The 15,236-nt window shown below is 40.8% G+C and overlaps 1 long non-coding RNA gene across 1 annotated transcript; it reads right to left on the reverse strand.

The window, feature by feature from the left end:
• Positions 1 to 1,346: 1,346 nt before the first annotated feature.
• Positions 1,347 to 6,026, reverse strand: LOC138972798 (uncharacterized). Its single transcript, XR_011457758.1, has 2 exons — positions 4,632 to 6,026; positions 1,347 to 2,949 (listed from the first exon to the last, which is right to left on the reverse strand). It is a non-coding gene; the product is annotated as an uncharacterized lncRNA (long non-coding RNA).
• Between the last annotated feature and the right edge of the window lie 9,210 nt (positions 6,027 to 15,236).

Consider the following 15,236-nt stretch of genomic DNA (forward strand, 5'->3'; position numbering starts at 1 on the left):
AGACTTCCGAATTTAGATCTACTCGGCATGGTGACAAGTCTTGATGAAAAGTATAGGACTGAGGACAGCAGTGGAAAAAGTGCCCACATGGCAGGTACCCAACCTATTACCCTAGTCATTTTATCTGTTTGCCTTCTTTTGAAAATTATACATGGAGTTGATATGATGCGTTAGTTTTAACTGTGTGTGTGTGTGCGTGTGTGTGTGTGTGTGTGTTTGTGTGTGTGTGTGTGTTACGGAGTGAGTGAGTTTGTGTTATGTTACTGTTTGTTGATTTCTTACGGGAGCCTTGAAGGCTTCGCCTCTTGTTATTCTGAATTTTGGAACGTTGGCAGTCTCTTTGTTTTTGGATTAGCACATTGATAAGTTTATCTTGCTGTGTTCCTTTATTATAACATGCACTTATGACTTTGTATTCATGCAAATGAATAATAAAACAAGTCGCGTAAGGCGAAAATACAATATTTAGTCAAGTAGCTGTCGAACTCACAGAATGAAACTGAACGCAATGCCATTTTACTCGTAGCATCGTCAGGCCACCGCTCATGGCAAAGGCAGTGAAATTGACAAGAAGAGCGGGGTAGTAGTTGCGCTAAGAAGGATAGCACGCTTTTCTGTACCTCTCTTTGTTTTAACTTTCTGAGCGTGTTTTTAATCCAAACATATCATATCTATATGTTTTTGGAATCAGGAACCGACAAGGAATAAGATGAAAGTGTTTTTAAATTGATTTGGACAATTTAATTTTGATAAATTTTTTTATATATTTAATTTTCAGAGCTTGTTTTTAATCCGAATATAACATATTTATATGTTTTTGGAATCAGCAAATAATGGAGAATAAGATAAACGTAAATTACAAACATAAACGAGAACTTACCCAGTAAGTCGAAGTTTGTGTAGAATTCCATGAGTGTAGTTTATAGAAACGGAGGGATATATGAGATGCGCATGCCGGAAGTCGCCATACTTTAACGCTCAGATCAATTAAGGAACGACCCTTGATTGATCTAATACATTTTGTGTAACCAAAACAATTAAATGTTTTTTCTTGAAAAGTAATTGTCTCCCTTAGCAGATCTATAGTGCTGACACTATTTTGCATTATCTGCAAACCAGTTAATTGGGAAGGGCATAATAGCTGTACGGGAGGGCATATATCCCTCCGTTTCTATAAACTACACTCATGGAATTCTACACAAACTTCGACTTACTGGGTAAGTTCTCGTTTATGTTTGTAATTCCATATCATGTAGCTTACCGAAACTACAGGATATACGAGATTTCAAAGTTGGTTTCACAAAATAGCATTGATTGTTCACACATACAATTGTTAACACATCATATGAGTTGTCGCCCTGCGTGAGTTAATGTTTATTTTCTTTAAACATGTTCTTCAAGAGCTCACCGGCAACATAACAAATATGTCTGATTCAGACAAAATAATTTTTCAAACAAATGTGACAGAACATTTAGTTTTTCAAGATACCACTTGATTAAATCACTAGAATACTTGGAAACAATTCAACCAAATAAAAAGTTTTGAAAAACATCTTGTTTTCCTTCTCTCAATGACTTACTAGATCTAGTCACAACCAAACATGATTAATATTGGCAACTGGTATATCCATACCATTACCAAACATGATCTATGCATAGCATTTCACTTGCATTTCAAACCACAAACATCCAAAGGTTATCTACCATCGTTTGGATTTCAGCTTCACTGAGTTAACACAACCAATGAGTTCAGTTTTTCTTGTAAGCGAAATAATTCAAAAGAGAATTCTTTTCTCCTCGCCTAGTTTGCTGCTCATTTTCTACAGGTCGCTTATAAAATTTGAAGAAAGTTTTCGCATTTGACCATCCAGCCGACTTTAAAATGTCATCAATAGAAAAACCACTATTCAACATAGCAGATGCTGACGCTCCCCTGAAACTGTGTGACGTGAATTTACAAATATCAGCGTCAGCGAGGACATCTTTCAACCACCTTGAAACAGTGTCTTTACTTGCAGGCCCAAACGGCCGTACGTAACAAAGCAACAGTTGGTCATTGTTTTTCCTCAACTCTGTTGTACGCTTGATATATTCAAGTAAACAGTTTACAACACACAATTTTAGATCTGTGTATTTGTGTAATTCGAGGGCTTGTTGGTGATGTCCAGGTCTTGTATGCTTTAACTTGTCAACCACCTGAATAGTGCATCCTGTCTCATGAAACTGAAGACAGCTAAGCTTAACAAAATGAATGGTTTGGACCCTCTGCGCAGTTGTTATCAAAAGCAGAGCACAAAGTTTCTTTGTCAACTCTTTCAAAGACAATTTTGAATTGTGTTCTTTCCTTTTGAAATGTTCTAATAACACTGACACATCCCATGTTGCCTTGTATCTTGGTAAAGGTGTTCTCATTTCAAATACACCCTTCATGAACCTTGTCACCTTTGGGTGCGTACCTATCGACCTTTCTTGGTCATAATGCATGACAGTAGAAATTGCACTACGTGCAGTATTGATGGCACTGTAGCCAAGCCCCTCTTCAAAAAGTTCAGTGAGGAAAGTCAGTACCAATCCTACAGTTGGATGAAAGGGATTACTGTTTCTTGTAGAACAAAACAATTGCCAGCGCGCAAGATATGATGCATATTGTCTTTTCGTTGACTCTCTCCACGATGCACACACAATGTCACATGTTCTGCCATGAAATCCTTGTGCTTGGACGGCTTGCCTGATAATTGAACTGCGAGTAGTTGCAGTTTGTGATGAAGAGGATGGGCTGCCTCTGAGTGCGGCAGTTGCAGAGTTGTCTTTCCCTGAGGTAAGCGAACAGGCTGCTGTATCAGAAGATTCAGCATTTGGGGAAACCACACTGCTGTTGGCCAGTGGGGAATGATGAACATACCCTCGGCTTGGTCTGCTTCCAGTTTGCGGAGAGTTTTCTGGATCAAACTGAAAGGGGGAAATGCATAAACATTATCCCACACGCTCCAGTTTACAGTAAAAGCATCCACAGCAATGGAGTCTGGATCTGGGCCCCAAGAAATAAATGGTTTGATTTGGCAATTTAGCCTAGATGCAAACAAATCAATATGAGGCTGTGAAAACTTCAAAAACAGCTTTTCAAAGATTTTTGGGTTTAACATCCATTCTGTTCTGTCATTGAATTGTCTTGATTTTCTATCAGCCTCAATGTTCAGTTTTCCAGGAATATAGGTTATTGTCAACTCTATATCTCTGTTTCTGCACCAGATCCAAATCTGCTTTGCTATTTCATTACACTCTCTTGAGCGAGAACCACCCATATTCTTGACATAGGTTACAGCACACACATTGTCACACATGAGTTTTATATGTCTACCAGTGACGTCTTTTTCAAAGCACCGCAGTCCATATTTAATGGCTAACAGTTCAAGTGCATTTATGTGCATGTCTTTTTCTTGCTCATTCCACCTTCCCCCAGTTGATTTTGTATCACAAACTGCTCCCCATCCACCAGATGTAGAAGCGTCAGTTTTCATTTCCAGGGAAGGCGGTTTCACTTTGAGTGGGTAATAGCTTGTGGTCACATTGGCAATCCACCATTCAAGATCTCTCTTTGCTTTCTTTGTCATACTCATAATGGCATCAAAATTGCCAGCATTCACTTTCAAAGCTTTGGTCTTCAACCTCTCAAGCTGTCTATAGTGGAGTGGTCCCCATTTTACCCCTGGGAAAGCTGCCACAAGCTTTCCAATCACCTGTGCCAGTTCTCGTACAGAAACAACTTTCTTCTGCATTAAACCAAGACAAGCTGATTTGATCTTGTTTATCTTATCCTCTGACAATGTAACAGTCATTTTCTTTGAGTCGAGGATGAAACCAAGATACTTCAGTTTTTGAGTTGGAACAAGGACTGATTTTCCATCATGAATTGTAAACCCCAGCTTCTGAAAAAGGTTGACTGTTGACAGAATGTTCTTTTTGCACTCTTCAATTGACTGGCCTTGCAGGTAACAATCATCAATAAAGGAGGCAGAGAGAAAACCTTGTGCTCTCAAAAAAGCATACACAGGCTTCAGAAGTTTAGTGAAGTATCTTGGACAGTTCGCCAATCCATTCGGAAAACATGTGTAAACATACAACTGACCTCTCCACTGAAACTTCAGAAATTTTTTGAAATCTGAATGAACTGGTACTGAGTAATAGGCGTGACGAAGATCAACAGATGCCATATAACATCCTTCTTTCATCATACTTGTAGCAGAAGACAAATTTTCCATTTTAAAATGTTCATACTCCACAGACTCGTTGAATTCTTTTAGATTCAATATCATTCTGTATGAACCGTCAGGTTTTTGGACCAAGAAAATAGGAGAGATAATCTCTCCTTCTTCATGTTCTGACTTAACAATCACTTTCATGACAGAAAGTTTCCGTATTTCTTGATCAACTTTATTCCACAAGTTTCCCTGTACCTGATTTTTAGGTATCACAGAACTAGGTAATGTGGCCGAGTTAGAAATAGGAATTTTTGCTCCTTGTATCATTTGAATAATAAAGGGGTCAGAGGTCAGTTGTTGCCATTCTTTCACAAAATATTTCAGTCTGCCTGCTTCGAAACACGGTGCACAATTATTGTGTTTTTCACCCACCTCTGGTGTTATGCTTGGAAAGCCTGTGTTGTGGTCCTCTGTGGCCACCTGGTCCGGTATCTCTGACCTCGGCCACGTCCCGCTCTCGGTGTCCATTGGCGCTGGCCCTGCGTCCCACGACGCCTGTCCACCCATCCCCCGTTTTTTGGGGAATCAAACTTGGGGAAAAACTTTCTACCTTTCGTAGACAGTGCAAAATTAGCTCCCAGTTTAGCAGTCGAGTCGATTGCCGTGAGGACAGATTTGAGATCATCACCAAACAGGTGTTCTGTAATGGGAATGTCGTCTGACGTCAATTTGCGATACTTTTTGTTTACAGTCGGCGAGTTCAAAATCTTTGATCTGCGTTCCATTGACATTTCATGGACAGTTTTGAGGTTTAGACTTACTGCATCTGAGATATCTCTCACGAGATCTTTCATGTGTTGCATTTCGCTTTTTACACACTTATCTGCTGTGTTAGCCAGTGCATAAGTTGCTTTCAGCAGACACTTTTGCGTACGCTGAAGTTTTAGATCTGCAGATTTTGTGCTGTGATCTAACACGCTCCAGATTTCTGGATTGACCCTAGGAACTATGAGAGTCTCACAATTTTGTGGTCTTTTGTGTTTATCAAACTTCGTGTTCATTCTTTCATCGTCCATTTTTCCTTTTCCCATTGTTCCAAGCACTTTCGCTAGTTTTTCTAAGATGGGAGGCCCAACATCAGTGTCAGGTTCAAACTCTTGTTCAATATCGTCAAGCACGGTTGTGTCAACCTGCTTCGTTGTGTGAGACTGAGAGGAGATTAACATTTCTAAATCATCTTCCACAAGACTAGACGTCTCGTCTTTGGAAAAAGAACGCTGATCGGTTCTTTTAGTTTTGGCTGTTTTTTGCCCGCGTGCGAGAGTCGCGCAATCTGAACTCTCAGAGTCAGAGTCCGATGCGGAGCTGAGTCTTTTTCTTTTCTTGTCCTGTTTATCAAGTCTTTTTAGAATTCTAGCATTCTGATCTTTCATGAAATTCCAATCATCGATTGGTATTGTGACAGCCTCGAATTTCGATTTAGAGCATTCCCCTGTCTCCTCGCGTAGTAATATTTCTTCATCAGCGGAGTCCGCCATGCTATCTGCACGACACCAAGTCGGTCGTGTCACGGTTTTCGCTGAGAAAACAATATGCAACGCAAAAAATATTACGATGCACCGTCTTTACAGGGTCTGTAATTCAACGATTGAATTTGACAAAGTCAAATCGTTAAAAGAAAAGCGCGGATTTGACGGATAACGAGACTTACTTGTGAGCATTCAAAAAACGCGTCTTGACGGCCCGACCGAAACATACGTGATATGGCGACTTCCGGCATGCGCATCTCGTATATCCTGTAGTTTCGGTAAGCTACATGATATGGAATTTGGAGCGTTTTATAAATTTTTATTTTTTTTTACAATTTTCCCATTTTTTAATGACCAAAGTCATTAATTAATTTTTAAGCCACCAAGCTGAAATGCAATACCGAACCCCGGTCTTCGTCGAAGATTATTTGACCAAAATTTGAACCAATTTGGTTGAAAAATGAGGGCGTGACAATGCCGCCTCAACTTTCACGAAAAGCCGGATATGACGTCATCAAAGACATTTATCAACAAAATGAAAAAAAACGTTCGGGGATTTCATACCCAGGAACTCTCATGTCAAATTTCATAAAGATCGGTCCAGTAGTTTAGTCTGAATCGCTCTACACACACACACACACACACACACACACACACACGCACGCACACACACACGCACATACACCACGACCCTCGTTTCGATTCCCCCTCGATGTTAAAATATTTAGTCAAAACTGGACTAAATATAAAAACACTGTTTAAACCAATGGCACAAAACATGAGAGGTGCTTACCGGTGTGTGTTTAAACGCTCATAGATTTACGAAATGATACACTGTGGCAACATGCCTCCACAACGAAAACTCACACAGTTTCTTTTTCCGGTCATTGACTTTCGTTGTAAGGTACACGGCTACCTGACAGTCATCAGAATTTGGGCAACGATATATCAACCGTACTTTATGCAAGTGAGCCTAAAGAAGGGGGGGGGGGGGGGGGGGAGGGGAGGGGGAAGAGGGAAGGGGGGACACATAAAAAAAGGAATATTCTTTAGGTGGCTCAAGCACTATCAAGCTCCTTTTTGGCATACATGTATTCTTTTCATCAGACGAGTATAGTTTTTTCTTTCTCGAATTGTATGCGAGTCTATATACGTCGATGATCAGAAGTATGTAGTTGTTTTTTGAATAGCCTATTTTGCAATTGACAAAAAAATACACAACACGTCGACTAAAACTTCCTCCAGGAATGTGACCTAAAGAAAAGGTAGTGAGTAGAAGAAAAATGAGGGCGTGACAGTGCCGCCTCAACTTTCACGAAAAGCCGGATATGACGTCATCAAAGACATTTATCAAAAAAATGAAAAAAACGTTCGGGGATTTCATACCCAGGAACTCTCATGTCAAATTTCATAAAGATCGGTCCAGTAGTTTAGTCTGAATCGCTCTACACACACACACACACACAGACACACAGACACACGCACATACACCACGACCCTCGTTTCGATTCTCCCTCGATGTTAAAATATTTAGTCAAAACTTGACTAAATATAAAAATCAAACTGCTCCTTTACACATGTTTTGTATGCGATCTGAATCTATAGCTACGCCATATTCCACTCCATTCATTTAATTGTGAATCCCGAGAACATGCTACACAAAAACGAGATTCACTTTGTTAGTTGTGGATTATATTATCACATGAGTTCTTGATAAGTGAGTGATGTTATTGCGAGCTGACTTATTTGAGCTTAAAAGCGTCATTCTTTGTGTCTTTATCTTCCTTTCTTCTCTCAGTTTATATGTAAGAGATTTGAAATAAAGAAGATCCGTAGTTATCCTTATTAATCTCCTTCCAGATTCTTTATATGTGCACACACACACACACAGTCAATCATCTGACTCCCGCCCAGAAGTTTAGGAAAGCAGAAAGAAGATTAGAAGAATTTGTAGTCTTTCACCAACTCATTCTTTCCAAACAATAGCCAATGGTTTAATTAGAACATACAAATTGGTTTGTTTCTGACATAGCAAATATCAACTCATTCCTCAAATTCTCAAATACTTTCTTGCTTACAATAATCAATTCATGACCTTTTGAAACTCATTCATTCATTGTCCACGACCTTGTGAAACTCACTCATTCATTGTCAACGTCAGAACATATTTACAAGGACAAGAAAGCAAATAAACAAAACATAACTTTTACGTTATGTAGAGGTGACGATGTAGCTAGCCTTCAACCTTACGGCCTCCATCGCACCCTCGCCACCCTGGCACCACCCCGCACAAGTCAGACTGGGGCGGCCTGTTACAAAATATAACACCCTACTGTAACAACTAACAATATTCAAAAACACCAACCGAGCACAAGGAAATTATACAATTCCGAAATTATTCAAATACATAAGTCATGTCCGCGCATACAAAAGAAATGTTCAAGTTCACACAAAACTAGCAAAGTACCTCATCTTCCAATATGGCGGCACCCATACAAAAGTCCAAGTCATCCCGGCAATGTTTCCCGGTTCCAAGGTTGACATCAAGATCAAATGTTTTCTTGCAAAGTTGACATCAAAACCAAGAGCAGGTTTTCTCATCCGAGAGCCCAGGTCGAATGACTTTCAATTGTCAGGCAGTTTACAATCACAACTCACAAAATCAGGCGGTTGCGATTATAACGCGAACAACTCGCACAGTTGTAAATTCACGTGCCGCGAACCCAGTTTGACCGTCCGTAGCTAACCATGGAATTTTACTGAACTGTTAAAAGTTTCCACTCTCAAAGTTAAACCACTCCTGACAACCTCTTTGTATTACAAAAAGCACTAGTTATATCCCTTCTACTATAAACACCATAACCGCCATTCATTACATCACCCCTTTCCCCGATTAAAAAAAGAATGTGAACCCAAAATGAACATTTTTTTTTCAAAAACTGTACAAATATAAGTATTCCAGTAACAATTTTTTTTTAAATACATAAAAAAAATACATAAATAGATTAATAAATAATCAAAGCATAAGGAAAACATTTATTAAATACTCTGTCCGTTCCCAAAGAGTGCAATCAGTTTACAACCAAAAGACAGTGCCATCCACCAAAAAAGTGACGAAAGCCACGAGGCTGTCCTTAAACATGAGCAACAATGGCAAGCATAATAAACCACATTTACGCCGCCGTGTAGATAATCACCCACTGTGTTAATCCACAATAGTTATACTCATGGACATTCAGCAATTTTCGCCTATTACTGAATGCAATAACATTGACGTTCTTGGTACCAAAGATCGCCAATAAAGTTTGAGTAGCCCCCGCTAAACTCAATACAGTAAACCTCGACTACAACACAAAATGGTACTAGCATCAAAAATATCCAAATAAATTTTTCCAGCCAGATTAAAAAAATAATCACAATGTGAAAAAAAAACAAGAACAAAATTAAATTAGTTCTTAATACATACACAGCATATCAACACTCACAGCACAAAAAGTATTGTCCTTGTTGATTGCAGAAAGTCTTTTCACTGTCCTTTCAATCATCATGTTCCATTCACTTCGTCAAGCGTGACAACACATCAGCTTCAAAATTCCTGACTCCAGGAATTGGCACTACTGTGAATGAATACTCTTGGAGAGACAGAGCCCATCGCAACAGTCGGCCGTTGGCAGTTTTGGACTGTCGTAAGTACGTCAACGGTCTGTGATCAGTCTCAACAAAGAAATGTGAGCCAAACAAGTAGCGATGGAATTTGTCAACTGCCCACACCAACGCTAGGCACTCTCTCTCCACAGTAGAGTATCTGGTTTCTCTTTCCAGCAGTTTTCTGCTGGCATACAGAACTGGATGAAGGACGTCGTCATCATCAGGCTGCATCAGGGCTGCTCCAATCCCCGTGGAGGATGCATCCGACCGCACTGTGAACGGCCTGGAAAAGTCTGGCAATCTCACCAGTGGTTCAGACGACAAAATTTCTTTGACCCTGTCAAAAGCCATCTGACACTCTTTTGACCAACGAACTTTGTTTGGTTGGTTCTTCTTTGTGAGTTCTACCAGGGGGGACACAATAGACGCGAAGCTTGGGACATAGCGCCTATAGAAACTGATGAGCCCTACCAATGACCGGACTTGTTTCTTTGTGGTTGGGACAGAAACATTCAAGATTTTGGACACTTTGGAGGGAACTGGACGCATGCTACCTTCCCCAACTATGTGACCCAAAAACTCAATAGAGTCAAACCCTGCCTCTACTTTCGACGGTCTCACAGTCAACCCATGTTTTTCCAGTTCTGTCAACAGTCCGTCAAGTGCCTCCAGATGCTCACACCAGTCTTCTGTGGCTACAAGTACGTCATCAAAGAAATGAACAGATTTGAACCTATCCAGATCCAACATCTTCATCATCCTCGCGAAAGTACTTGGTGCTGTACTCATTCCGAACGGCATCTTCTTGAACTGATATAGACCTTGAGGTGTACGAAAAGCCGTTTTTGCTCGATCAGACTCTGCCATGGGAATTTGCCAATAGCCCTTAGCCAGATCAATCTTCGTGAAATGCTGCCTGCCCTGCAATGAAGCAAACAGAACTTCCGGATCCGGTATTGGCTCAGCGTCAAACTCCGTAATCTTATTGAGGTGTCTGAAATCGATGCAAAAACGAGTACTTCCGTCCTTCTTCTTGACTAGAACAATAGGAGACGAGAACGGAGAAATAGACGGCTCTATTACGTCTAGATCTAACATCTTTTTCACTTCTTCTTCAACCACTTTCTGAGACTCAAATGGTAACGGATACTGTTTCACATTGACCACAGCACCTTCAGGAATCCTCACCACATGCTGCACTAGGTCACAAGTACCAGGCAAATCCGTCATTTTGTCCTGATGCTTCTGAAACACCGCCTGCACTTTTTGTTTTGCCTGCATAGACAAGTCAGGACTATAGACCACATCATCTACATTCTCAGTCTGAACTGTGGGAACTGACTGTAGTTTGACTTTCTGAATGTCTACCTCCTCTACTGCACTGGACCCACTGATCACTCCCAATGTGGCAACAACTGGGTTCTGACCAACAAACGACACCACACAACCAGACGACTCTTCCGATTTTCCTTGGCCAACTTTCTCGAACAGATCATGCAACGTTTTGTCATCCATTTGCATTTTGGACAGTTTCTCAGCATTGATATCAAGTTGGGGAACTTTAGCGGTCAACAGCGGTCTAAAAGGACGTTCTTCTCTAGCTTTTTGACCTCTTGTCTGGACTGCGCTAGTAACCTCGACACATCCAAATGTACATCCCTGTATTCTACCCAAAATGACGTCACATACTGGATTGTCGATCACACATGCCTCAACACTTCCAGAAAAGTATGGTGTATCCAGACTCACCATCGCAATGGGTAACCGAACCAAATCCCCACTGAACTGTCTACACACCTGTACCTTCCCAGTAAACTGATCATCTCTCACTAGGGACTTTCTGACCCCAACAGTGGAACACCCACTATCCAACATGACCGTGACCTCACTACCATTTAAGGTACCTTCACATGTCTGAATAGACTCGGGAAGTTCATCACTACCTGAAAATCCTACTGACGCCACAGACTGCTCGTCTTCACTACAGCTGGACTCTTCAACAGTGACAACGGATACTGAAGCAGTATGCATTTTTTTGGGACAATCTGCCAACCTGTGCGAAGTATCTTGACACCACCAACACTTCCTCTGATAGTTCTGACCACCTCTACCTCTACCAGCTTGACTAGCACCTCTGCCACCCTTATTATCAGGAGAGCTTTGTTCTGTCGGTGGGTTTGTGTCAGCCTGACTATTCTTCTTAGAAAACCTGTGACCACCTCGACCACCTGAAAGACCTCCTCTCCCACTTGGAAGACCGACATTAGCCAACAGAGGATCACTAGAACCTTTTGCTGCTAGGATTTGACTAGGATGTGCTTCCCTGTATCTCTCAGCTGCGTCTATCATGGTTTGAGCATTAGTATGCTTGTCTTCTTTCAGAAAAGTAACCAGAGACGACGCACAACTAGACAGAATCTGCTCTCTGAGCACCAAGTCACAGAGCAAAGCGAAATCTGTGCCAACTCCAGCCATATCTGTCCATCTAGTAAAAAATCTTCTCATGCGGGAGAAAAAGACATGCATGGTTTCACCAGATTCAGGTTTGCATGAGCGAAACTGCGTTCTGAAACCTTCTTCAGTACATTTGAATCTCTTCAACAAATGCGCTGACAGTTTGGCATAGTCATTAGTATCTTCTACTGGTAACTCTTGAAAATAATTCAGAGCACGACCTCTGAGTAGAGTCGGCAAAATCAAAGCCTTCTCATCCTTTGACCACTTCAAGCTAGCTGCGTGCTTATCGAAGCGATACAGATAACTCTCAATGTCATCTGATTTATCATCAAAATAGGGAATCTTGGGACGATTGGCCAATTTATTCTTGCTTGCTTTTTCAACCAACTCGTCTGCTCGCAACTTTGCCTCCCTGTTCGCCTTTTCTTCCTCAATATCGAGACGACGATTTTCAATCTTAGCTTGTTCAGCTAACTCTCTCTCTTTAAGCTCACGTGCAGCAGCGAGTTCTTTTTCTTTCAACAAAGCTTCTCTTCTTGCTGCTCTTTCCTCACGCAAACTATCCTCCACATACTTGTTCAGTGATTCACCATCTTTTCCTAAGGCTTCACCCTCCACCTTAAACTGCGTTATCAAAGCTTGAACCTCTTCTTGAGATGCCATCGTGAACAAACCGCTATCACTTAAGCAAACTATGACTATCCTCTACATAGAATGCTAGAGGGCAACACCAAGACTTAGCTTTGACTAACGTGAACACAATAGTCCACTAAACTTTAGAATTTACCTGACTTCCTCAAGTTCAGTACTAAAGTGACACAGTCTAGGAAACCGATCAACCGAACTACAAGGGGAAACAATCAATACATTTGAAACTAGGCTCCGCTCAAAAACTTGGCCTAGAAACTAGACATACCCCCATTCCCATACACTTATGAATCAAGGCATTGCTGACCCACAACTATTTACAAACTGTGTACACGTAAAAGGGAAAAATGATGTGTCATGTATTATTCACTTGTAGGTAAAACTAACCTACAGGGCGCTTCATGTAAAGTAGGGGGGAAAAAAATAACCTACTCACAAGCAAGAACCAACACTCAGAGAGACAAATTATTCTCAAAAATATATAGAATGTTAACTTGAGTGTCAGATAAGCAAATGACTCACTCCTGTCCAAAATATGTCGTTCAGTCAGGCACAGGATGCATCCGTCCACAGACCAAGGAGCTCCCTTCACAGGCAGACGACAAGGATGTCCATCCTCCAGACTGCATGCATCAGCATCTGCGCAAAACCAAACAACACTTCAGCACTACAAGTCAATAATATAAAATAAGCCTAACTGCACTCAAGGGAACGCACCAAAAAAAATTAATTAATCTTCAAAAATTTTCCAATTAATACAACCGCAAGCTCGCCAATGTAAGAGATTTGAAATAAAGAAGATCCGTAGTTATCCTTATTAATCTCCTTCCAGATTCTTTATATGTGCACACACACACACACAGTCAATCATCTGACTCCCGCCCAGAAGTTTAGGAAAGCAGAAAGAAGATTAGAAGAATTTGTAGTCTTTCACCAACTCATTCTTTCCAAACAATAGCCAATGGTTTAATTAGAACATACAAATTGGTTTGTTTCTGACATAGCAAATATCAACTCATTCCTCAAATTCTCAAATACTTTCTTGCTTACAATAATCAATTCATGACCTTTTGAAACTCATTCATTCATTGTCCACGACCTTGTGAAACTCACTCATTCATTGTCAACGTCAGAACATATTTACAAGGACAAGAAAGCAAATAAACAAAACATAACTTTTACGTTATGTAGAGGTGACGATGTAGCTAGCCTTCAACCTTACGGCCTCCATCGCACCCTCGCCACCCTGGCACCACCCCGCACAAGTCAGACTGGGGCGGCCTGTTACAAAATATAACACCCTACTGTAACAACTAACAATATTCAAAAACACCAACCGAGCACAAGGAAATTATACAATTCCGAAATTATTCAAATACATAAGTCATGTCCGCGCATACAAAAGAAATGTTCAAGTTCACACAAAACTAGCAAAGTACCTCATCTTCCAATATGGCGGCACCCATACAAAAGTCCAAGTCATCCCGGCAATGTTTCCCGGTTCCAAGGTTGACATCAAGATCAAATGTTTTCTTGCAAAGTTGACATCAAAACCAAGAGCAGGTTTTCTCATCCGAGAGCCCAGGTCGAATGACTTTCAATTGTCAGGCAGTTTACAATCACAACTCACAAAATCAGGCGGTTGCGATTATAACGCGAACAACTCGCACAGTTGTAAATTCACGTGCCGCGAACCCAGTTTGACCGTCCGTAGCTAACCATGGAATTTTACTGAACTGTTAAAAGTTTCCACTCTCAAAGTTAAACCACTCCTGACAACCTCTTTGTATTACAAAAAGCACTAGTTATATCCCTTCTACTATAAACACCATAACCGCCATTCATTACATTCTATATATGCCTGCGAGGCAAATTTGCATACATATGCCACATGTGGTGAGTATCAGTCCCACCTATTGTACATCTCCGATGCTCTTTTTTAATATGCTCAATTTTGTCTTTGGTTGTCTAATGTCTGTTTATTTGTTTGTTTGTGTGTTTGTTTGTTAGACATGTATTTGATTCGTATATCTTTCCTTGGTTTCTAAGGAACTGTTTGTTTGTTTGCTTTTTATGTGTGTACTTGTTGGTTCCTTGTTCAACATTTATTTCATCCATATGCCGTTTTTATGTTATTGCATTTTTTTTTTTTTTTTTTTGTTTTTTTTTTTGCTTAACGCCCAGTCCACCACGAAGGGTGATATCAGGGCGGTGCTGCTTTGACATTTAACCTGCGTCACACACAAGACAGAAGTCGCAGCACAGGCCTCATGTCTCACCCAGTCACATTATTCTGACACCGGACCAACCAGTCCTAGCACAAACCCCATAATGCCAGACGCCAGGCGGAGCAGCCACTAGATTGCCAATTTTAAAGTCTTAGGTATGACCCGGCCGGGGTTCGAACCCACGACCTCCCGCTCACTGGGCGGACGCCTTACCACTAGGCCACCGTGTTGCAGTGTGTTATTGCATATGGCGTGTTTGTTTGTTTGCTTGATTATCTGTTTCTTTGTTTGTTAGTGTGTCCATTTGTTTTTGTGTTTCTCTTGTTTTTGCCCTTCGCAAGAAAGTCTTTGTAGCGCAGTGGTTAGTGAACTGCGGTTAGAGTCGTGAGGTCGTCGATTCGAGCCCTGTCAGCGCGGAATAGTTATTTTATTTTTTTGTTTTCTTTACTCTCCTTTCTTTTGTTTTGTTTTATTCTATTCATTTTTATTCCAATGCAGTATTGGTGATCAGTTGCAACACTGACCAA

The sequence above is a fragment of the Littorina saxatilis genome, linkage group LG8 (genome assembly GCF_037325665.1).
Source record: "Littorina saxatilis isolate snail1 linkage group LG8, US_GU_Lsax_2.0, whole genome shotgun sequence".
NCBI lineage: Eukaryota > Metazoa > Mollusca > Gastropoda > Littorinimorpha > Littorinidae > Littorina > Littorina saxatilis.